The 24694-nt window shown below is 44.1% G+C and overlaps 1 protein-coding gene across 42 annotated transcripts in view; it reads right to left on the bottom strand.

Annotated features, from left to right (window-relative positions):
- Positions 1 to 24679, bottom strand: part of ERC1 (ELKS/RAB6-interacting/CAST family member 1) — a 525728-nt gene extending 501049 nt beyond the window's left edge. For 23 of the 42 annotated variants that reach the window (XR_010598149.1, XR_010598152.1, XR_010598151.1 and 20 more), the window contains exon 1: positions 24434 to 24629. The gene's annotated coding sequence lies outside the window, so the exon portion shown is untranslated. Of the gene's footprint in view, positions 1 to 23613; positions 23734 to 24359 lie in introns of those variants that run through there. The other 19 variants (XR_010598153.1, XR_010598155.1, XM_065582406.1 and 16 more) reach the window with 8 other exon arrangements.
- Positions 24680 to 24694: the final 15 nt, after the last annotated feature.

Below are 24694 nucleotides of genomic sequence, written 5' to 3'. Positions count from 1 at the left end.
AGAAGATAAAACAGAAACTGTTAAGGGAAAGAAGAAAAACGTGGAGTAAAGGCAGGAAAAGGAACAACAAAAAACAAGAGGCAGTGAATCACATTTTAAAAATAGAAAGTTAAATGACAATGTACAAACAGTATACTGCTGTTTCCTTTACATTTCAGAAGGTGCAATAGCACAGGAAATTTTTACCTTGCTCTTTCTAGGGACTGTTTTTCAAGTCCTGTTCACTAACTACTGCTAGCAAAATTGTTAATAGGTGTCAAAGTATTTGTTCACTTGAACCCTTTCTTCAAGAAGTGATCACAGTGTATCTAAACAGTTGGCTGATGCACTAAGTTTGGCAATAACATTGCTAAAGCTTACTTTAAAAGCTCAGGCACAGAAAAGAAGTGAACTAAGTTTATAACACAATAAGCTATTTGGCTACCAAAACATGGTAGCCCACAGATTTTTTAAGTCAGGAATTAGAGATGGCAACGCCTTCTTAGTTCACTTATTCCCACATGAGTCAGAGGAGGATTCTTCCCTTTCACAGTAAAGTGTACAGTGTCATAAAATTAGGCTGGCCAATTGTCAAGAGACTATGCTCTAGGTCTTGAAATAAAACAGCAAAGTAGCCAATTTCTTTGAACAAGAACTTGACAAAAAATCAGTTTGATTAAGTCATCCTCACTGTCTGGACTACTAGTTTGTTCATTCCTGTTCTGCCACATTGGATAAGGGCATGCAAATCAGATTGTACTATTTCCAAAACAGTATCTGAAGCACATTCATTGAGGACTTGTCGACATGTGGCTTCAGGAAAATTAATCCAAACTAACTAAAGGTGTGAATTTAAAGCAGATTAATCAAATATGTGTGGACCCGCTCATTCAGAACTGAAATGGCCTTAATATGGTTCATCTGAGCTATACCTAATTAAGGCCACTTAAGAGTATGCCCACATAGCACACTAAACCCAGGCTCTGACTCAGATTTAAAAACCCTTCCATCCACACAGAAAGCAGTCTAACTCAGGCCCACAGACCCTGTTAGGGAGGTGGGTCAGAGCCCAAGTCCTGCTGTGACATGGGACAAAGCCCAGCATTTTGTAGTGTGGATGCAGCTCAAGTTCAGGTCACCAGATTCAGGTCTGGAGATTCCACCAATGCTATCTCACAGTTCTCTAGAACTGTTTTCCCCAGCCCTTCCATCCCAAACCTTCCCACTCACTTCAGAAGAGCCAGAAGAAACCACTTGGTACAAATGTAGCTGCTCAGCATTTAACCCTTCATTTACACACACACACACACACACACACACACCTCTCTCTCTCAACTGGAAACTGTTAACTCTTGTGTGTGAAGAAAAAGTCCTGCATCAAGCATGTTGCTAACTGGCCAGAACACAGATGGATTCTGGTTAACCTCTGGCACAAAGTGAGAAAGACATTCAATTTCACTAAGAGTACAAGAAATGATCACATCTACAAAGCTATATTCGAGCAGCTGGTGGTGTTGGGAATTGACCAGACCCCAGAAAAATGCAGAAAGCAAATCAAGTGGCTAAAGACAAACTATTGCAAAGTCAAAAATGCTAAGAGCACCTCTGAAATATCCTTCTTCCTGTCCCTTTCACAAAGAAATTGATGGGGTACTGGAAATTGTAACAAGCAGTGGGCCCACAGTGAGGCATGACAATCTGCTGAGCAAGGATGGCACCCTTATGATTCCCGAGACACAGACACTGCCAGAGGACAGACAGCCGTCAGATGCAGTGCAAGAGGTGACACTGGTGCTGAGACCAGTAACTAAACAGCTATGCAGCCGGAGCAGCTACAGCAAATCTTGGGTCAGTAGTAGGAGGTGCTGTTTGAGGATGGCCCTGGGCAGTGGCCCACTACAGAACAGGCATCAGGAACAAGCACTTACCAGGAACCTGGTAAGTTTCTGCCACTCTTGTTTCTTATTGATATATGGATGGGATAGATTTCAAGCTTATGGCCCTATAAGTTATTAATGAAAACCAGGGTGCTGCTGTGCTTCTGTTCAGGGTGGAAGCCACACCATTCCTCTAGCATTCCCCCCGCTTTTCCTCCCAACACCATGTGGGATTCAAAATAGACAACAAAAAGAAGCAAAAAATTAATCAAGGAGTTATGAAATATTTTACTTGTTACTCTGATTGTTATAAGTTGGGCTCCACAATTAACAGCAGTCTAAGAATACAGCACACCTCAAAAATCAGCCACTCCCATATTTGCCCAGAATGCCTATAAACTGAGTCCCAAAACAACTTGGCTGTTAGGAGTCCAAACAAAACTGGAGTGTGAGTCCAAATTAGAGAAGAGGATGGCTGGCTGGCTGTATTAGGAGTCCCCATGGCTGGCAGTCAGTCAGGTTTGCACAGAGATGCAAGATGCTAGTAAGGAGGCTGTACTGCATGTCCATGCTAAATCAGCATCTTACTGATTTTACTATGGATTTTCAACCATTGCTGGCTGGTGATACAAGCATACTTCTAAAGGAGTAGGAACTCCTGACACTCCGTTACTTTCCAGGGCAGGGCATACTTTCAGGGCCACCTCTGCAACTCATGAGCCCCCTCCATTCCAAGATGTGTTGGTCAGTCAATAGATGCCTAAATATCTCCTTAGCATAGATGGATGGCTGTCCTCCCCTGGCATGGAAGAAGAAGTTCACGTTTCTAGTTTGGGACCACCACAGTATCAATGTTCTCCAGAACTTGTCCTGTCTGAAAGTATTGAAAAAACAGAGCTAGTTTTTTCCCTCCCATACCCCAGAAAAGAGAAAAGGAATGTTGTGACAGTGTGCCGAGAGCCAGCAGCTGACCGAGCACTCTGGTCATTTAGACACTAACTAGTTCCTCCAGAAAAGCCATGATTGGGAATAGACAACCTAATTACCTAATCAGACTGTTGGTTGATGAGCATAAGAACGGCCATACCGGGTCAGACCAAAGGTCCATCTAGCCCAGTATCCTGTCTACTGACAGTGGCCAATGCCAGGTGCCCCAGCGGGAGTGGACCTAACAGGCAATGATCAAGTGATCTCTCTCCTGCCATCCATCTCCATCCTCTGAGAAACAGAGGCTAGGGACACCATTCCTTACCCATCCTGGCTAATAGCCATTAATGGACTTTACCACCATGAATTTATCCAGTTCTCTTTTAAACGCTGTTATAGTCCTAGCCTTCACAACCTCCTCAGGTAAGGAGTTCCACAAGTTGACTGTGCCCTGCGTGAAGAAGAACTTCCTTGTATTTGTTTTAAACTTGCTGCCTATTAATTTCATTTGGTGACCCCTAGTTCTTGTATTATGGGAATAAGTAAATAACTTTTCCTTATCCACTTTCTCCACATCACTCATAATTTTATATACCTCTATCATATCCCCCCTTAGTCTCCTCTTTTCCAAGCTGAAGAGTCCTAGCCTCTTTAATCTCTCCTCATATGGGACCCGTTCCAAACCCCCTAATCATTTTAGTTGCCCTTTTCTGAACATTTTCTAGTGCCAGTATAGGCAAGGGGTTTAATTATCCCATCAACTGAGAAGGTAGTTAAAAAGCACAGGAAGGACATCTAAAGGAGGAGAGAGGGGCTAGGAGAACCCAGGGGAAGTCAAGTCTCTGGCTGATAAGATCACTTCCTCTCCCTGGAGAAAGGGCTGAGGTTGAAGGACACTGTAAGCAGAAGTGCTGCACGCAGATTGTGAGGATGCCTTTGTGGTGGCATCCATGGCTATCTGGTAATGACCCTCCCCCCCCCCCCCCCCCGGGAGAGGAGCTTGCCCAGTTACAGATGTTGAAATCATTTCAACGATTTGTACATGTATCTCACCATGATGTATGAAGGCTTTCAGTTCTGCTCCACAGGACATTGGAAGTGGCTACTGTTTTGTATGTGAAGAAAATAAAGCCAGATAATAAAAGTATTATGTTTTGACCTTGAGTGAAAGCAGCCCCTTTGACAGAGTAGAAAATGTAAAAAAAATTTCCACTGTCAATAATGTGCTCTCTTTTTCCTTTCAAGGCACTTTGCACAGGAAAAACATGCCACCAGTAGCCTGGGGGAAAGTCACCTATTGCAGGCAAGGAGAAAGAGTCCAAGATGAGTTGATGGAAGAGATTCTAAATAAAATGAATCAGTAGCTAAAGTTCCAGAAGGATAAGGATGCAAGAAGGGTGGAAAGAGAGAGAACAGCTGCACAGCATGAGGAGAGACCGATGGAAAAATTCAGGGATCATGACTGCAGGTTGAAAAAGGAAGACAGAGTGCAGCAGAAGGATCTGTTTGGGCAATTATTTGAGCTCTTGACTACTAAACTGCAGGCTCCACTGCTACCTTCTGCTCCTGTGCCAGCCCCATGTCCTGAGTCCCTGCCATGCTATCGTGTCCTGTAGATTATATAGCCTTTGGACAATTCAGTGGTTGGATAGACCATGTCACAGCCAAAGAACAGTACCACTTGGAACAGACATATGTACCTCCTGTGCATTCATCCACTCCAGGTCCCATATATAAGACACACCAGAAAGGACAAGGAGAACCAAGACAGGGGACACCCAGAAATAGCTGGCCATGTCATTTGGTAACATACACCTTTAACTGTTTTGACACCGAATCTGGTTACTGTGTTATATATTTTGATGGTAGCTGGTCTCCCTTTCTTGTTCTTACACTGCTATGTAAATACATGTGAAAAATAAAAAGTGCTGAATTTGCACACAAGGCTACAATAGCAAGTTTTATTATACATAACATTAAAAGTGACAATCTTTAGTAAATGTAATCATATGCCTATTCTTTAGTAGTGTCATACTAAAAATTGTCATTATGGTAATCCATAAACTGTAATCTTAAGTATATAGATAGTATTTACAAAATGCAGAACATCTCCATACAATTCAGAAAAAGTGTTTGCAAAATTTGTAACACATAATACCAGCACATTTTTTTAAAAGTCCATGGGTTCCCCACATCCATACATGGTACAACTGCAAATACCATTTCATTCCCTGCATGCATGGGATCACGCACACCCATTATGTAGGTGCACAAAGCACCTCTGATTTCCATTGCGCTTGTGGATCCAGCACCAGTGATTACAGGCACACTGTCTGGCTGTAAGTACCAGTTCAGAAATCCAGCACTATCTTGAGTCCGCTCCAGGGGTTCTCCCTTCTCCTCACAAACATTGTGAGGAACACACCAGGCCACAATACTGCAGACTGTACTGACAACACTGGCATACAAGTGGTTTCGAAGGCAGCAACAACGGGGTGTCATTCTGCCAAATGCCCATCCCCCAGCTACTGTGTGCGTAGCTGAACCTTCTTTTGCTAAATTGTCTGAAATCAGGGTATGGTTTCATAAGCTGTGGCAACAGAGGGTAAGAAGGGTCCCCTAGAATAACAGCGGGGACAGTGACTCCATCTATAACCATATCATTTGGTGGGAATTATGTTTCAGCTAGTCCATGAAGGTAAAGTCCTGATCTCCAGAACACCCAATGCATCCTATGTTAGTGCCTATGAATTTGCCCCTATGGTCAACCAAGGACTGCATAATGATGAATGTAGTACTCTTTATAGTTTATGTGCTTCTTGCCAAGGGCAAACTATAGGCACATGAGTTCAGTCAATGGCCCTGGTGTAGTTTGCAAAATCCCTTCTCTGAAAGCCACCAAGTGTTCAGGAACATTTATAATACCCTCCACTTCTGGGTACATCACAATCCTGATCGCCTCACAAACTTCTGCCACAATAACCCCCACAGTTGGTTTGCCAACTCCAAACTAGTTAAAACAGGGCCTATAGCAGAGGCGGGCAAACTACCGCGTTCGGGCCACATCCGGTCCACGGGACGGTCCTGCCCGGCCCCTGAGCTCCTGGCCCGGGAGGCTAGCCCCGGACCCCTCCCCCAGTGCTCCCCCTCCCCTGCAGCCACAGGTCAGGGGGTTGGATAAAGGGCAGGAGGTCCCAGGGGGCAGTCAGGGGAAAGGGAGCGGTTGGATGGGGCAGAGGTTCGGGGGGGGCAGGGGATGGGGAACAGGGGGAGTTAGATAGCAGGTGGGATCCCAGGGGGCAGAGGTCCCAGGAGGGGGCGGTCAGGGGACAAGGAGTGGGGGGGGGGGGTTGTATGGGTGTTGTGTTCTGAGGAGGGCAGTCAGGGGGCAGGAGAGGTCGGATAGGAGGCAGGGGCCAGGCTGTTTGGGGAGGGACAGCCTCCCCTACCTGGCCCTCCATACAGTTTCGCAACCCCGATGTGGCCCTCGGGCCAAAAAGTTTGCCCACCCCTGGCCTATAGCATTCTGGGGTAGCCAGCTTCCAGATAGCTATAGTGACCCGCAACTGGAATACCATGGCCTCCCTCATGTAGATGTGGTGCTTGGGGTTGGGGTAAGCTGCTCCTAACCTCAAGGAACATCTGCTTCTTCATACGAAAGTTATGGACCCACTGTTGATCATCCCAGGTCCGCATAATAATGTGATCCCACCAGTTCGCACTTGCGGCCCTGCTCCAGAAAGGCCAGTCTACACAGTGGAAATCTGCAGCTAAGGCTTAAGCAGTATCAGCTGGATCACAACTGGCATGGCAGTACCCACCTCCGAAAGGTGCCTTTGGTAGGTCAAAAACCTGCCGCTTAAATGTCCATGAGCACCTCACAGATTCTATGTGTGATTCCAGAAATAGAACTGACAGAGAGATGGGGAAGTTCTTCCAGTGGGCCAGGATCCTGGCTCTGACTGCCAGGAGCACGTGGACACAAAATGGCTCAGCTGGATGTGTTGGCAGGCTAAAACCACACAAAACACTTCCAATCAACTCCTGCAGGAGGGACAGACAAGTTCTCCCACAACAAAGCAAGCCCTAGAGCAGGTACAGCTGGTGAGGGCACTAAGAATGCTGGGATATGCCGGTATATGCTCACAGAAGCTGAAGTTCTGACTCAACTCTGCATAGTGCAGTATGAACACACCAGCACAGTTGAGAGACCTGGGTTTCCAAAGCAATGTGAATGCCGAAGCGTAGGGTTGGAAACACCAAATCTGCAGGCCTGGGTCATACAGATCTGGGTTTACTATGCTATGTAGACATACCCTTAGGGCTCATCTACAAAGCGAGTTTAATCTGAAGCTTTTTGATGAGCGTCAGGTAACACACAGCAAATGAGCTGCACCAAAAATGTGCACATGGAGCACACTTTCCATCTTTCAATTCGCATAGCATGTACACACAACAGCTTGCTGCATACTGAGGACAAGGTATTCTCTGAGCATCCCATGGACCTTTGCTTCACTATTGAGCAGTGTGCATTCTGGGATGTTTCTCGCTGAGAGTTATAAATTAATGGAGATATCCCATCTCCTAGAACTGGAAGGGACCTTGAAAGGTCATCGAGTCCAGCCCCCTGCCTTCACTAGCAGGACCAAGTACTGATTTTTGCCCCAGATCCCTAAGTGGCCCCCTCAAGGATTGAACTCACAACCCTGGGTTTAGCAGGCCAATGCTCAAACCACTGAGCTATCCCTCCCCCCTTTGGGATTCAAAGCAAGAAACTAGGCAATCTTTTTTTTTTTAAATCCCATGTTTCCACTGTCCCCATCCCATACTTTCTTTCTGGGTGGGCTACCCCCTTTTCAAGTTGCTGTTGGTCAGCACGGACCAAACACTGCTCTGCACCACTATGATAGCGATCACAAAATACATAGAGGCTGCTTGGGCTCTATTTAAACTCTGAAAGCCGGATGAATTTGGCTTTGAACTTTCCCCATCACACCACGAAGCAGATGTGGCAGCAGTGGCAACAGCTCCTCCAGCAGTAGAAAGATTCAGAAGTGGAGAAAGCAGGACAGGGACCATGAAGAAGAGGACACTGAGCAGTTGATAGTAGAAGACTGGGTCCTGGAGTAAGGTCACACCATGCAGCACCATTTCTGGACTCAAGAAACTAGTGTGGTTTGATGGGAAAGGATTGTTTTGTAGATATCGGATGGCCAGAAGTCACGAGAGAATTTCAGGATGGGAAAGGGAGTTTGGGGGAAGGAGTGGAGTGGGCGGGCAGAGGGTTGAGCCCCCCGCCCCGGTGCTTGCAGAGTAGGGGAACCCCCCCTATTTACATTAATTCTTATGGGGAAATTGGATTTGCTTAACATCGTTTCACTTAAAGTCGCATTTTTCAGGAACATAACTATAATGTTAAGTGAGGAGTCACTGTACTGTTGCAGCAAGTTATAAAGGTTGGTAATTCTCAGGAGATTGGGAATACCATGCATACAAAAAGACACAAACTGTATTGGGACAGCTGATGGGATTATGTACCTATAAATTGTCACACCACTATAGCACAGAATTTATAAACAGAAAGGGTTATTTCTCCATAGTGCTCCAAGGGTTGGCTGACCACTATGGCAGGTTTACAGACAAATGCAGGGTGGTCTAGAAGGTTCCACAATGCTAGGATCTTTCAGAACTCAGGTTTATTTACATTAATGGAAAAAGGAATATTTGCCCCTAGGATCACTGTGGACATTAATAGTTCGGCGGTTGCTCCAGTTATCTTAGGAGACACATATTAACTCCTGCTTCCCTGGTTAATTAAGCCAGTCTCAGGCCACTTGGACGGAAGGAATTTTTTTCTACTGACTCAGCAGGTGCACAGTAGTAGTGGAGTGTGCATTTGGCTGTTTGAAAGGAAAGTGGTACTGTTAGTAGAAGAGATTGGAATGTGTTTTTTCCCCCTGTTTCCAACCAATATAACAATGTTACATTTTAATTGCACCAATAATAAAATAATTTTTAGTACGAAACAATACGTTTTAAAATAAATCTATTAACTAACAACTGTAAACAAACCTTTAAAACAGTGAAGCTAAAACTGAAAGTGCAACAGTGCAGTAAAGGGCAGAACAAAATTATGGGGGGAAAAGGAAAGTTAAAGCAACAGGCAAGTATATGTTTTGCCTGCACCTCTTCCTGTTCATGGTACTTCTGGGTATTGTTAACTAGGTATAGCCAATTACCAGTTATGGTTTGATATTTTAAATATCTGAAAACCAAACTGCCAAGCTTAATCATCTTATTAGCCAAAGACAAGGCACTACAGCATGAAATGGAGACACACATACCACGCTTTCTGGGAAGCAATCTCATAGCACTTACCTTATATGGAAAGTCCGCTTCAAAAATACGCATCTAAGATAACCTATACTTACAGCACAGTTGCTTACAGGTTTGAGTGCACACTATACATCACCCACCAGTCTGTACTTGTTTTTCCGTACCATCCTTATCTTTGTTTTGGATACCACATTCCAGGGGTTATTGGGGTGTGGAGGCACCTCCTACCTGTACCAAGACATTCTATTCATACATTTTGTTTCTGACTAGTTCTGTATTTGCCTGTGCCAAGGGAAAATTTCAGCTATTGCAGTGTTATGGGACGTACCTTAGCATGAGTGACCAGCATTCTGGGAAAAGAAATACAATTCACAGTTGTAGTTAATGTCGTTCCTGAATACATATTAATATATCCTGGGTAACAGGTTGGATGATTCAGCTCAAAGTTATCAGGAGTGCTGGAGGGCTCAAAAGAGCTGGGTGCCCAGATGTGATTGTTGTCTGTTCACCCCGTGAAGGGAATGGCCTCTGGGAGCACTGCTTCTATGGAACAGTAGAGAGGAGTTACTTGTATTCCTGGGCAACTTGGACAGCAGTGACCATGAGATGACTCAGTTCAGAATCCTCACAAAAGGAAGAAAGGAGAGTAGCAAAATACGGACCCTGGACTTCAGAAAAGCAGACTGACTCCGTTAGGGAACTGATGGGCAAGATCACCTGGGAGGCTAATATGAGGGTGAAAGGAGTCCAGGAAAGCTGGCTGTATTTTAAAGAAGCCTTATTGAGGACACAGGAACAAACCATCCCAATGTGCAGAAAGAATAGCAAATATGGCAGGCGACCAGCTTGGCTTAACACAAAAAGGAAGCTTACAAGAAGTGTAAACTTGGACAGATGACTACAGAGGAATATATGAATATTGCTCAAGCATGCAGGGGTGTAATCAGGAAGGCCAAATCGCAACTGGAGTTGCATCTAGCATGGGATGTGAAGGGTAACAAGAAGGGTTTCTACAGGTATGTAAGCAACAAGAAAAAGGTCTGGGAAAGTGTGTGACTCTTAATGAATGGGGGAGGCATCCTAGTGACAGATGGTGTGGAAAAAGCTGAAGTACTCAATGCTTTTTTTGCCTCGGTCTTCACAGACAAGGTCAGTTCCCACACTGCTGTCCGGGGCAACAAAGTATGGGGAGGAGGTGAGCAGCCCTCAGTGGTGAAAGAACAGGTTAAGGATTATTTAGAAAAGCTGGACATGCACAAGTCCATGGGTCCAGATCTAATGCATCCGAGGGTGCTGAGAGAATTGGCTGATGTGATTGCAGAACCATTGGCCATTATCTTTGAAAACTCGTGGTGATCGGGGGGGTCCTGGATGATTGGAAAAAGGCAAATATAGTGTCCATCTTTAAAAAAAGGAAGAAGGAGAACCCGGGGAACTACAAACCGGTCAGCCTCACCTCAGTCCCCAGAAAAATCATGGAGCAGGTCCTCAAGGAAACCATTTTGAAGCATTTGGACAAGAGGAAGGTGATCAGGAACAGTCAACATGGATTCACCAAGGGCAAGTCATGTCTGACCAACCTGACTGCCTTCTATGATGACATAACTGGCTCTGTGGAAATGGAGAAAGCAGTGGACGTGATATATCTTGGCTTTAGCAAAGCTTTTGATATGGCCTCCCACAGTATTCTTGCCAGCAAGTTCAAAAAATATGGATTCAATTAATGGACTATAAGGTGGATAGAAAGATGGCTAGATTGTCGGGCTCAACGGGTAGTGATCGACAGCTCGATGTCTAGTTGGCAGCCAGTATCAAGCGGAGTGCCCCAGGGGTTGGTCCTGGGGCTGGTTTTGTTCAACATCTTTATTAATTATCTGGATGATGGGATGGATTACATGCTCAGCAAGTTCGCAGATGACACTGAGCTGGGGTGGGCGTGGGAGAAGAGGTAGATAAGCTGGAAGGTAGCAATAGGGTCCAGAGTGACCTAGACAAATTGGAGGATTGGGCCAAAAGAAATCTGATGAGGTTCAACAAGGACAAGTGCAGAGTCCTGCACTTAGAATGGAAGAATCCCATGCACCGCTACAGGTGGAGGACCGACTGCCTGCCTAAGCAGCAGTTCTGCAGAAAAGGACCTGGGGATTACAGTAGATGAGAAGCTGGATATGAGTCAGCAGTGTGCCCTGGTTGCCAAGAAGGCTAATGGCATATTGGGCTGCATTAGTAGGAGCATTGCCAGCAGATCGAGGGAAGTGATTATTCCCCTCTATTCGGCACTGGTGAGGCCACACCTGAGTATTGCATCCAGTTTTGGACCCCCAACTACAGAAAGGATGTGGACAAACTGGAGAGAGTCCAGCGGAGGGCAATGAAAATGATCAGGGGGATGGGGCACATGACTTACGAGGAGGGGCTGAGGCAACTGGGCTTGTTTAGTCTGCAGAAGAGAACAGTGAGGGGGGATTTCATAGCAGCCTTCAACTACCAAAGAGGATGGAGCTCGGCTGTTCTCAGTGGTGGCAGATGACAGAACAAGGAGCAATGGTCTCAAATTGCAGTGGGGGAGGTCTAGGTTGAATATTAGGAAACACTATTTCACTAGGCGGGTGGTGAAGCACAGGAATGGGTTACCTAGGGAAGTGGTGGAATCTCCATTCTTAGAGGTTTTTAAGGCCCAGCTTGACAAAGCCCAGGCTGGGATGATTTAGTTGGTGTTGGTCCTGCTTTGAGCATGGGGTTGGACTAAATGACCTCCTGAGGTCTCTTCCAACCCTAATCTTCTATGATTCCCAGTACCGTGTATTGTCCAGGGGCTGAAGAACATGGCTGAATCCTGGTTTACACCACTGCTGTCTGCGCTGCCCCAACAGCAATATGCTTTTAAGTACAGCATTTTGGCTTAGTATTGAACCTATGAGTTGCCTCTGTATCTCCGTGTCTTTTTTCACTCTTTGGCCATTGTAATACTTTCCCTGGCAACTACCACGCTATCCTTGGCCACTGCCACAATCTCTTGGGAGAGCTCCCTGTCTGGCCATAAATATTGCCTCCATGTCTTTGCTATTTTTTTTATTTTTATTTAAGATTCTATAATGAGATCCACAACATTTTGTCCCAAGTTTTCAGTTTTTGTCTCCTCAGCTTGGCCAGCCACTCAGCAGTCAATAGAGGCTCTGGTCTTGAGGGTCGTGCAACTGCAGGTGTGCAGGCTGTGAAAGCAAGAAAAAAAGGCTGCAATTGTTCATATTGCAGACCACCTAGGATATCATTTTTTAATATACGTTTGTGACTTTACCTTCCTGAGATTCTGGAACCTCAGAGATGGTAAGGAGAGTGCTGGGTGCACTGGGATGTGTGTGCGCGCGCAATATATACTGTTTGGCTTTGCCATAATGCCTTGGAGGCTACGGAGGGGAATTATATTGCTGGTCTGGCTTTGCAGTTGTGTTGTGCCTTGGAGGTGCTTACATGGTATTGGATGGGTATGAGCTAGAGCAAGCAGGGGGCAGCATCTGGATGCGAACTGGGTAATTAACCCTGTTAGGCTGTCCTGACTCTCAATGACATTACACTGAGACCAGTGACTAGGAGGCAAAGAATGGCCTTATTCAAAAAGGAAAAGGGTAGGCATGATATGCTGTAAAGTTTATTCACCAAGATGCCCCCCACCCCCGAAATGCCTCTTGCAGGAGTAAAAGAGTTGTGAGCTTTACCAGGGGCAAGTCACCATTTGGCTATCCCCCATAACATCAAGACAAAAATTGAGCAATTTCTTAGTCTTAGATTCTGCTTTATCTCCCCTTCAGATATGAAGAAAGTGCAGAGAAAAATGGATAGGGTTCTGCAATGACTGTCAATTCTTTTCCCATAAGAATGCTTGTTACAGGGCATTTGTACCTCAGCAGGGAGCAGTAATTTTTGTATCTTTACAGACATGCGATATCCATGCATACCTTATGTAAACTGAGAATACTAATCAAACTTTTCTGTAATCATTATCTCAGTGAATTTTGCCAACATTGAATCTACTGTGAAAGGGGAGTGGGGGTAGAGGCTGCAGCTGCACCATGCTGCCAGCCACCATTTTGGGATGACAAACAGGGGTTGTTCGGGGAGGCTTTTGGGGGGGAAAGGGTGAGGAAGAGCATTCACTGGGCAGGACAGATATAAGTAGATGGGTATTTGCCTTCCATGGTCCTCAAAACAGTCAATAGTCATTACTTTAGCATATGACAAAGGGAAATTACCCAGGTGGAGCAGCTGCCAACTTGGTAACACTTGCAGGGGGGCCAAGCAGACAGTGTGAGCAAAGGGGGGAGACGGGGCTGGAGACTCAAAGAATTGTAGCTCACATCCCCCTAATATAGCTGAGGCTATGAGGCACCCATAACAGAAGCTAGCATGGCAGCAGAATAATAATAAATTGTAAAGATAGGTACACTTACACACTAAATTTCCTGCCAGATGATCTGCCTCTTGGGTCCTGGTCTGGATTTCTGGCTGGGATACAGGCTCATTGCTGCAGGACAGGAATCGGGTTGGCTTTCTACCTGAGACCTCAGTCCCAAGGAGATTCTGAGTGTTAGGGAACAGCTCCCCACTGGCCTCCTTATGCTTATTCCCTCATAGTCTTGCTAGTCATCCGTGGTGGGGGGCGAAGGAGGTGGTGAAGGAGAAGGGGAAGAGAAAAGGCAGCAAGTTCCAAAACCTTTCTGTGTTGGGTGGTTATGTAGTTATGTAAAATACTGTCCAGTTCCTACAGAACTGGACAGGCTACATGTGCCCAGCTGGATATTTTTTTTGTCATCGCTAATTGTAATATACGTCCTTCTGAGCTGCTTGCCTTTATCCAGCACTGTTCGCCACCCCAGTCATCTGCTTTGCAATGTCCACAAAAAGCAACAGAGGGTCCTGTGGCACCTTTGAGACTAACAGAAGTACTGGGAGCATAAGCTTTCGTGGGTAAGAACCTCACTTCTTCAGATGCAAGTCTTGCATCTGAAGAAGTGAGGTTCTTACCCACGAAAGCTTATGCTCCCAGTACTTCTGTTAGTCTCAAAGGTGCCATAGGACCCTCTGTTGCTTTTTACAGATTGAGACTAACATGGCTACCCCTCTGATACTTAATGTCCACAAACAAATCTTTATTTTTGTTCTATTCACAAGAGCTTCCAGTACTGATGCTTCATCCCAGATAGTGATGAGAACCATTGTCTCAGCACAGCTCCATGCAGCTGCGCAAAGCATGCTATAGGGCTTCTATAGTGGAATCACAGCAATGCTGATACAGTGGAATCCAGGAGTAAATCGGCAAAATCTGGCCCCATGCAGCTTTTAAATGGTGGCAGGCACTGCGACAGATGTGGCCATTTCCTGAAGTATCCTTGAAAAACCTTACTGAATTAAGTTTTATATATTTGAGTCCATTGTATTAAATGCCATGGTTATAGATTATTGTGAGCCAGGATCATCAAAGGACTATATTGAACAACGGGGCAGAGAATGATTTTTTGGGACCATGTGTGCAAAGTGAAATTCCTGGAAAATATCTAGGGGGAAATGAATCCAAATGCCTTCCACCAGATATTTAACAGTCCAAACTTTTGAATCTATGCCCTGAAGAGAGCACCATTTTCTGCTAATCACCTGTTCCCAAAGGATGAAGATCAAAGGCCCAAGTTGTATTTTAAAAACAACAACAACAACAAAAAACAGGCTGATCTGCACTGTCTGGGCATTTGTTCTATGCTATGGCTGTTATGAACTTGTAACCTCAGGAAACCCCATTATAGGGTCCGAAGGACTGACTCCTGCTCAAGTCCCTACTGGAGCTGAGGGGGTGATCTCTGGCTTATTAGCAGATGTGTAGGTTATTTTATTGTTTTTTATATGTTTTCTCTGTAATGTTTTCACCTTAAGAATAAATGTGCTTGCTTATAAAGAACTATATGGTAACTTAATTGTGGGCAGTTATGTTTATAGCCTCTGAAGAGAAAACACAGCACACACTACTTAAAATTCCCGATTCCTGAGCTGGGAATAAGTGTGTGCAGGGAACTGTGCAGCCTGGAAAAAAAACACATTTAGAAGGGAGACAGACATGGATCTCAACCCAAGAGTGGTAACAGTTGAGGAGCCAAAAGCCTAGAAGAACATGTCCTTTCTGGGCCAGAGGGGAAACAGAGGTACAGTTGCCCTGAACTATGACAGGAAAAATCCTGGCAACTTAATACCAAAGCAGAGGAGAGCACACAGGGAAAAAGAGATCAGTAATTGTCATTCACATAGCAGTGTGTGATAGCTGCTGGACACATGCCAAAATGGTGCACAACAGCATTGTGTCCACACAAACACACAGAAGTAATTCAATTTGCAGCAAACTTAGTTCACTTTGCAGAAGGACTCCAGAGTTTGCAATAAATGTGGAGTTAATGCACTGTGACGGATTGTGTCGCGTGTACACAACTGTTTTCAAACCAGGTTAACTGAATTTAACCCAGTTTAAACCCCTTAAATTCAGAAGGACACTGTCCACACAGGAATTTAATGTGGTTTAACTAATCCATTTTAAATTCACACCTTTAGTTCATTTAGATTCTCTTCCCCCAACTTTTGTATAGACAAGCCCTAAGTCTAAATCAAAGGGACTAAAAGTGTATTGTCCTGTGCATTTCAGTTTATCAGAACACTTTCCTAAAAACGTATGCCCTCTCTAAGCTATAGAATACACAGGAAAAACCATAGCAATATTGATACAGTACAAAACTGGAAAATAAAAGTGCTAACACTTCTGAATAATAAACTTAAGCTAGTCTTATTAAAAACTTTTGGTGTGCTGATTGTAACTCAATCACTCCAGAAGGCAAACTTAACATAGATTCAAGAAACTGCCTCCTCTTTGCCTTAGCCAGCATCTTGTCAAACTATTAATAGCTTCTTTAGAAAATGAAAATGACTGTCATGTCCCTGACAGAAAAGTAACTTCCCAAGAAACAGAAGGTAGCTGATGCCACACAATCTGCTGTACCATAATGATGTGATATCTACCATACAGATTTATACTTTTACACCTTTAGTGAAAATGAGAGGTGAGAGCTAATTCAGCTCTCAAACAGTGTTGCTTAGTGGGTAGGGAAACTCCCCTTTACCACTCATGGGAATTCAATTACCTGAGCTATGGAAAGCAGTAAAATCTTAGTCAATTCAGAATTAGGTGCCTGGTGGAAGTGTAACTGAAGTCACTGGAAGGATTCTGAAAGTGGGCCTACATACTGGAATTAAAAACAAAGGGGAAGAGAGTGTCAGGAAAAAAAAAACAGGGAAAGGATTTTCCCAAAAAATATATAAAAAATTCCATTCAAGTGAAAACTTCCAGACATTTTATGGATAGCAATGTTCACTACACAGTGACTGAGTGCCTTAGGAAAAGACAAATTTCACAACAATTTACAGATGTCCCAACCAAAATGAACAGGAGACTAATGAACTGCTATTATCTTGTGCACAGCACACAAGTACAGAATTAACAGTAACTGTCTTATTTCTGTATTCTAGAATCTGGGGGTTTAATTTGATTGAGGAGGGAGGAAGGATCACTGCTCCTTGTTAAAGTGAACTAATGAATAATAAATTTGGGAAAGGGACAAAAAGGGAGTTTGTCTTGAGAAATGTTTCCAAATCAACCTGTGCTGAAAATCCTATATAAACAAGGGGCTGTATCAGTGGAATTTGTACTTATTTATCACATTCAAAACAAATACTAGTTATCCCTGTGGCCCTGACAACAGGAGAGACTGAAAGGCATGAAGAAAATTAAGAAGGAAAGAAGACACAAAAATAGCAATCATCCACACTAAGATTGATTCATCTTTACCAGACATACAATGCTTTGGCACCAATTCCACATCTCTTTTATAAAATATGTTTTTATTTTAATTTGAATGTTATTTCATTTTCTCTCTCTTTTTTTTTTTTTTAATTCACCTATCTGAAACATCAGCCAACTAACAAAAACCACTGTGAGGAGGAGGGGTTTGACTTGTGACTGTATTTCTTTCATTTCTCACAGAGAAATCTCTCAAGAAAGTCTTTCAATAATGGTTAGAGGATCTCCAGGTGACCCTGATTTGCCATAAAATTGCTTCATTAATGTGGAGACAACAATTTCTGACCCTAACAGTCTGAGGAAGAGTACAACTGTGTGTCACTTGTGATAAAAAAGTGTTTTTGTTTTGTAACCCCAAATGACAGTCACCCTAGGCAGTCTCCCAATTTGATAGATTAATTAAAGAAGAATAAAATGTAAGATGTTACACACACACACTGAAATAACTGGAGTATGTGATAATCTGATTTCTCTCTCCTCTTTCTGGATCCAGCTCTGCTTTCTATTTGCCAATTCATCACTTGCCTTTGTTAGCAGATAGCAGAAACAAAGCAGCTACACCTTGTTGCTGTAAGCTTCCTCAAACTAGTTACTGTATGAGTGATTATTTTTACTAAGAAAAAATGGGGAGAGCGGCTTACAGCCTTCATTTATCAGCACAGGGGACAACATAGCTTAAAGCAAGACAGCGATGAGCAGAAAATGGCATTGTTCTAAAATAAAATCAGAATATACTCCTACCACCCACAATCCTCTGTATATGAAAGTCAGAGCCACGTTCTGCCTCAAAGCTCATTTCAGGTCTCTACCCGGGCTTCAGATACACATTCCCTATCATGAAATCTATTAGAATTAACAATAAAATCTGGTGTAATCAGGAACAACCTGCTACATACTATTTTCACTTTAAAGATTTGTGTTTCTGCTAACAACGGACATCTTTCTTTAGGCCTTTTACCATTCATAAACATTATATAATCAAATATACTATAAAAACAAAAGCTACACTGAGCTCAGGGTTTTTTTTGTTTTGTTTTTTTAAACCTTTTTAGTTTAAACCTTTTCCAGTCCAAAAGACCTTCACCCCAAAACAAGGCTCACTATAATTCTGTTTTTATACACATTGTGGCTGGATCTTTCTTTGTAACTGGAGCTTGGACCACATCGTACCTCCACCTTATTTAAGGAAGGTATAATCTTTTCCTTGCGCCCAACAAATAAGGCAAGTTTTCATCAATATGTAAATTCAATGGTTAAAATACATTAATACCAGGCTAATTACGACAAGGCGACTGAGTACTGCTTTCCTACCTTACTGAAACTGTTGTGTACTCAGGGTCTTTTTCCAGGCTTGCACAGAAGCACTAGCTTGGTGATTTTATTACTGTCAGCTTATTCTTAAATACAATCAGGTAAATGTATTCAAATTAGAGTCATCACCCAAATTCTCCTTCCAGAGGCATCTGTCTTCTTACTCACTAGTTAGGAATCAGATTGTTGTGGGTGGAGAAGTCAAGCCCCTAACCACACACTTTTAGCACCAACCAACATGTAATACGATACATAAAATTAACGTGTACAAGACAACAAATTAAAGAAAGCAGATGCTAGAACAAAAAAACCCAAATAAATAATGAAAATTAATCAGGGATGAAAACCAGTGGTGATATTAACTCTGATTAAAATAATTATCACTCTTCTAATCACCAAAAGGGATTGGGAAACTTTAGAACAGGATTTTATCAGGACAATGATTAGAAGTTTGCAGCAACATGTAGCTCGGTCTCATAGTGCACACACAATAACAAATATTTCTTCAGTAATTGTGATAGAGAGAGAGAGAGAGAGAAAAAAACTCTCACTCTGGGTGGAAGTAGACCCTTAACTCTTCACTACAACAGTAGAATCATAACTGTAACCATGTTGCCAATGGCAGTAAAAAAGCCTGAGCTCTTACTATTGCTTCCTCCATTGCTACCCACCAGTAAATATACAAAGGTAGGTATTTATAACTCTGATTTTTACTAGTGTAGACAAGGCATTTGTTCAGAGCAACATATGTACCATCTCCTGAAATTGCACTGTGACCCAGCCCTGACTATAGTACCAGGAAACAGTTAGCCATAGATATATAGGATACTTGCAAGAAGAGCAATAATATTGTTTTCTAGCATTGAAAAGACGTTAGCAGTTTTATTTGTTAAGCTCTTTATAGCCTCTCATCACTGGCCAAGAGTATGTTAAATCCTGCTTCCAGCAAAACGATTAGAGGTTTCCCTGAAACACATTCTGTTTACGTTTAGCAAAATCTAAATGAGCCTGAATGTTCTCTTCACTACAGGAGAGTTAGCAAGGTCTCGATCTTACCATCAGACAAGGTTTTGCTGTCTCAGTGTCTTCACTGTAGAAATTATTGTGATCAGCTGATCATAAATTACAGCTATCTGTACTAAAATGAACATATGCTGTCCAGCAAAACAAGTTAGTCACTTTAAATCTACCCATAGCTTCCAGGTAACATAGCTAGGTAAGTACTCTGGAATAGATGCAGAGGAAGGCAAAAAATCACCCCAAGATCTCTGCCAATCTGGCCTGGGGAAAATTCCTTCCCAGCCCCAAGTATGGTAATCAGTTAAACCCTAAGCATGTTTGTGAGACCCACCAGCTAGACAGACACTTGGGAAAGAATTCACTGTAGTAACTCAGAGCCCGCCCCATCTAGCGTCCTATCTCCAGCCGTTGGAGATATTTGCCACTAGCAGTTGCAGACGGGCCACAAGCCAGTGTAGGCAATCTCAACATACTATCCCCTCCATACACTTATAAGCTCAGTCCTGAAACCAGTTAGGTTTTTTGCCCCCACTACTCCCCTTGGGACGCTGTTCCAGAACTTCACTCCTCTGATGGTTAGAGACCTGCGTCTAATTTCAAGCCTAAACTTATTGATGGCCAGTTTATTATATCCATTTATCCTTTTTCCAACACTGTTCTTTAACTTAAATAACTTCTCCCCCTTTCTGGTGTTTATCCCTCTGATGTATTTATAGAGAGCAGTCATCTCTCTCTTCAGCCTTTGGTTGGTTAGGCTAAACAAGCCAAGCTCCTTAAGTCTCCTCTGATGAGGTAGGTTCTCCATTCCTCTGATCATCCTAATAGCCTCCCTCTGCACCTGTTCCAGTTTGAATTCATCCTTCTTAAACATGGGAGACCAGAATTGCACAGTATTCAAGATGAGGTCTCATCAGTGCTTTGTATAATGGTAATAAAACTTCCCTATCTCTACTGGAAATACCTCACCTAATGCATCCTAGGATTACATTAGCCTTTTTTATGGCCGCATCACATTTACAGGATGACTATGACCTCCAATCGATTAATACACCCAGGTCTTTCTCCACCTCCACCACTTTCAACTCATATGTCCCCAGCTTATAGCAAAAACTCTTGTTGTTAGTCCCTAAATGCATGACCTTGCACTCTGCACTATTAAATTTCATCCCATTTCTATTACTCCAGTTTTCAAGGTCATCCAAATTTTCTTGTACGATATTCCTGTCCTCCAAATTGGCAATACACCTCTACCCAGATATAAGGCTGTCCTCGGGAGCCAAAAAATCTTAACATGTTATAGGTGAAACTGGGTTATATCGTACTTGCTTTGATCCGCCGGAGTGCGCAGCCCCGGAGCACTGTTTTACCGCGTTCTATCCGAATTCGTGTTATATTAGGTCGCGTTATATCGGGGTAGAGGTGTACCTCCCAATTTTGTGTCATCTGCCAATTTTATTAGCACACTCCTACTTTGTGCACCAAGTTCATTAATAAAAATGTTAAATAAGATTGGTCCCAAGACTGATGCCTGAGGAAATCCACTAGTAACTTCCATCCAGACTGACAGGTCTCCTCTCAGTATAACATGCTGTAGTCTCCCCTTCAACCAGTTCCTTATCCACCTTTCAATTCTTGTATTAATCCCCATCTTACCCAATTTAACTAATAAATTCTCATGTGGAACTGTATCAAATGCCTTACTGAAATCCACGTAGATTAATCTATTGTCTTTCTTTTGTCTAGAAAATCAGTTATCTTCTCAAAGAAAGATCACGTTGGTTTGACAAGATCTACCTTTTGTAAAACCATGTTGCATTTTATTCCAATTTCTGTTTACCTCTATGACCTTAACTACTTTCTCTTTCAAAATTTGTTTTAAGACAGTGGTTCCCAAACTTTTGAGGGTCATGCCCCCTCTTATCTGTCTGTGCAGCTCGAGGGGGGAGGGGGAAGAGACGCAGACAGGGGTAAGGTGGTCGAGGCTGGAGCCACAGCTGGAAGTAGGTCTGGGGCAACGAGTGGGCTGGGAACGGAGCTGCGGCCAGGGGCCAAAGCTGGAAGCAGAGCTGCAGCCAGGCTGCGATGGGGGTCAGCAACCGGACCCAGCTCCACTCCCAGCCCACCCCACCCTTGGCCGGGAACGGAGCCACGGCCAGGGGCTCAGGCTGGGGGTGGGACCAGAGCAGAGTAGGAGGCTGGGAGGGGCCAGGTGGCACTCTCTTCCTACCACCTGTGGGGGCTGGCCTGGCGCCGTTCCCCCCATACTCCCCCAAGAAAACATTCCTCCACACACCCCTAGGGGGACACGCTGCAGTTTGGGGACCTCTGTTCCAAGACCTTGCATATAATTGAGGCCAAACTAATGAACCTGTCGTTTCCCAGATCACTTTTCCCCTAACCCCTCCTAAAAATAGGTACTATCTTAGCAATTCTCCAGTAATAAATTACGACCTCTGAGTTTACAGATTCATTAAAATTCTTGCTCTTGGGTTTGCAATTTCATGCTCCTGGTCCTTTAATATTTTTGGATGGAAATTATTCGGGGTCCCTGATTTGGTCCCAAGCTATTTGAATTTGCCTTCCACTTCAGACATGGTAATTTCTATCTCCATATACTCATTCCCATTAACCACACTGCCATTACTTCTAAATTCCTCATTACCCTTATTAAAAACTGAGGCAAACTATTCGTTGAGGTATTGGGCTAACACCTGTATGCCTGATTATACCAGTAGAGGAGTAGCCCATGATTAAATTCACAAGTTAGTAACCATTTAGCCAGTCATGCCACTAACCAATTATTGGTGAAATAAGGGCCTAATAAAAGTTTATAACATGGCCAGAGAAATAGTGCTAGTTCTCGTCTAGAAAAGATTTTAAAGCATTCCTAGATAACAGTTCTCTTGTAATATAAACAGGGCCTCTTTTTAACATCTATATTCTGACTTGGTTTCAGCTAAACTTGTTTTAATAAACTTTGGCCAGCCAACATGGAAAAGATCCAATCCTATTAAGTAGCATTCAAGAACCATGCTCTATCCCAAGTTTTTGGGCTGTGCCATTACTATAGGTGTGCTGTGTTTCACACAGCTCCCCCATTACAAGTGATCACAGATTAGCCACCAGTGGCCGTGTGTACTGCAAGTTTTATTTATAATGTTCACTATTATACTACCGCCCTAGCCATATTAGTATAGTCAAAGTGCTAGTTTGTTTGTTTTTTTAAACCACAGTCTCATCTAACTCTACTGAGTACTGAGCTAAATGACAAAGCGATAATACCATTATGGGGTGTCAAATTCATTCTTTAGAGCTGGCCAAGGCATAAGTGAAGAACTATGCATTATCATTGTTCAACCAAAGACATCAAAGGGAGGTCTGCAAAATAATCAAGGACAGAATATGACAGAAACATATTCTTACCTTTACCAACACTGATAGGTCTGCTTCTTCTCTTATTTCACCATCCTCCTTACTTTGTTTCTCTACCACTTTGTCTTTGTGGGTTTCTCCGCTTTCTTTTTCTATCTCTATACAGGCTACCTTAAAGCCACTCCCATATTTTCCCTAACACCATCAGCTTTACTCCCACACCATTCCCCATTGCCTATGATTAAATGATCCATGATAAAATTTGCTGATGACAACATGTAGTTTCATAATTAGGCTTTAGATTTAATACCCTAGTTAGAGTGATATGGGGAGCAGGCAAATTCACTTTTCCCAGAGCTATTGTTTCAAGATGTCTGCAGACTCAGGAACATAGCACTCTATCAGTTTACACTCACTTTTCATTTGGAAGGTTAATTTACAGCCACCAGAGATTAAAAACTCATTATTTTGTAATGACACTTTAGATTCTGCATGGTTTGGATAAAAATACCTCAAGCCAAACAGCATATCTGACATTCATACCGTAAATAACATGACATTCAATAACAGATTTAAAAGCAGCCATTCTTCAACAAAACTTCAAAAACAGACTTCAAAGAGAAACTGCAGAGCCATAATTCATTTTCAAACTTAACACCATCAATTTGGGTTTGAATAGTGACTGGGAATGGCTGGCTCACTACAAAAGCAATTTTCCCTCTCTTGGTATTGACACCTCCTCAACAATTATTGGGAATGGATCACATCCGCCCTGACTAAAATGGCCTTCAACACTGGATCTCCACTTGTAAGGTAACCCTTCCCTTCATGTGTGAATATATATTTATGCCTGTATCTATAATTTTCACTCCATGCATCTGAAGAAGTTGTTTTTTTACTCACGAAAGCTTACACCCGAATAAATCTGTTAGTCTTTAAGGTGCCATCAGACTCCTCGTTGTTTTTGTGGATACAGACTAACACGGCTACCCCTCTGATATATAATAGAGAACATGATTGGCCCTATTTAAGGATAAATAATTATTTTTTACATTAGACATTATATGCAGTTACCAATGGCAAATACTGGGGTTGGATAACTGGAATACAAAATGGGGGAGAGGGAAAGAGCTACTGTGTTGGACACAAAAATCAAAGAGTCAAGATATATTTATTACATCCACAAGCCCTGAGCAATGTCACCAGAGAAGACACAGACCCCCCCTTGTGTCTCCGTCGGGAGGAAATAGAGGCAGGTTGCTACGATGCGATCCCTGCCGTTTCCTTTCCCCGGGCTGTCCCGCAGGGGGAGGAGGTGTCTGAGGGCAGAAGAAACACAACGCCCCAGCCAGACACGGTTGCGAGGAGCGACAGGGGTGCGAGGCGCCTGCAGAGCTGCCCCAGGCCCCGCGCCTCCCCGCACCAAGGATGAGAAGGGGCCAGGCAGAGTCCGCTCCCTGCCAGCCACCCCCAGCCCCACCCGAGCGCCCCCTGCTCTCCCAGCCTGCAGACAGGCCACCCGACCGGGGGCGGGGGGGAAGGGACGGGTCTCGGCCACTACCGGGGCGAGACCCACCTGAGCTGGCGGCGGATCCCCCAGTACCAGGCCGCCCCCTCGGCTCCAGCCTCGCATCCCGGCCGCATCCTACCCCGCAGCCGGCGGCTCCCGGTCCCCGCAGGCCCTGCCCAGGCTCCCCTCGGGTCGCGGGGGCCCGTCTCTCACCTGCTGCCCGCCCGCCCGGTGGCTCCGGCTGCTGCCTGTCAGCGACGGAGGGGGGAGCAAGGGGGCAGCGACACCAGGCAGACTCCGATTCGGCTCCTCCCCGCTCGCTTCTCCCTCACGCTCGGCTCCCTCCCGCGCCCCCGGCTCGAGACACTAAGTCCCGCCTCCGGCGCGAGCCTGCGAACCCCGCCCTCCTGCCACCGCCGCGCGACACACCAAGCTCCCGCCCCCTACGCTGCGCGGCGCACCAAAGCTCCGCCC

This window comes from Chrysemys picta, chromosome 1 (assembly GCF_011386835.1).
Source record: "Chrysemys picta bellii isolate R12L10 chromosome 1, ASM1138683v2, whole genome shotgun sequence".
In the NCBI taxonomy this organism is placed as follows: domain Eukaryota; kingdom Metazoa; phylum Chordata; order Testudines; family Emydidae; genus Chrysemys; species Chrysemys picta.
The sequence above is the reverse complement of the archived record's forward strand: the minus strand, read 5'-3'. Positions and strand labels throughout refer to the sequence as shown.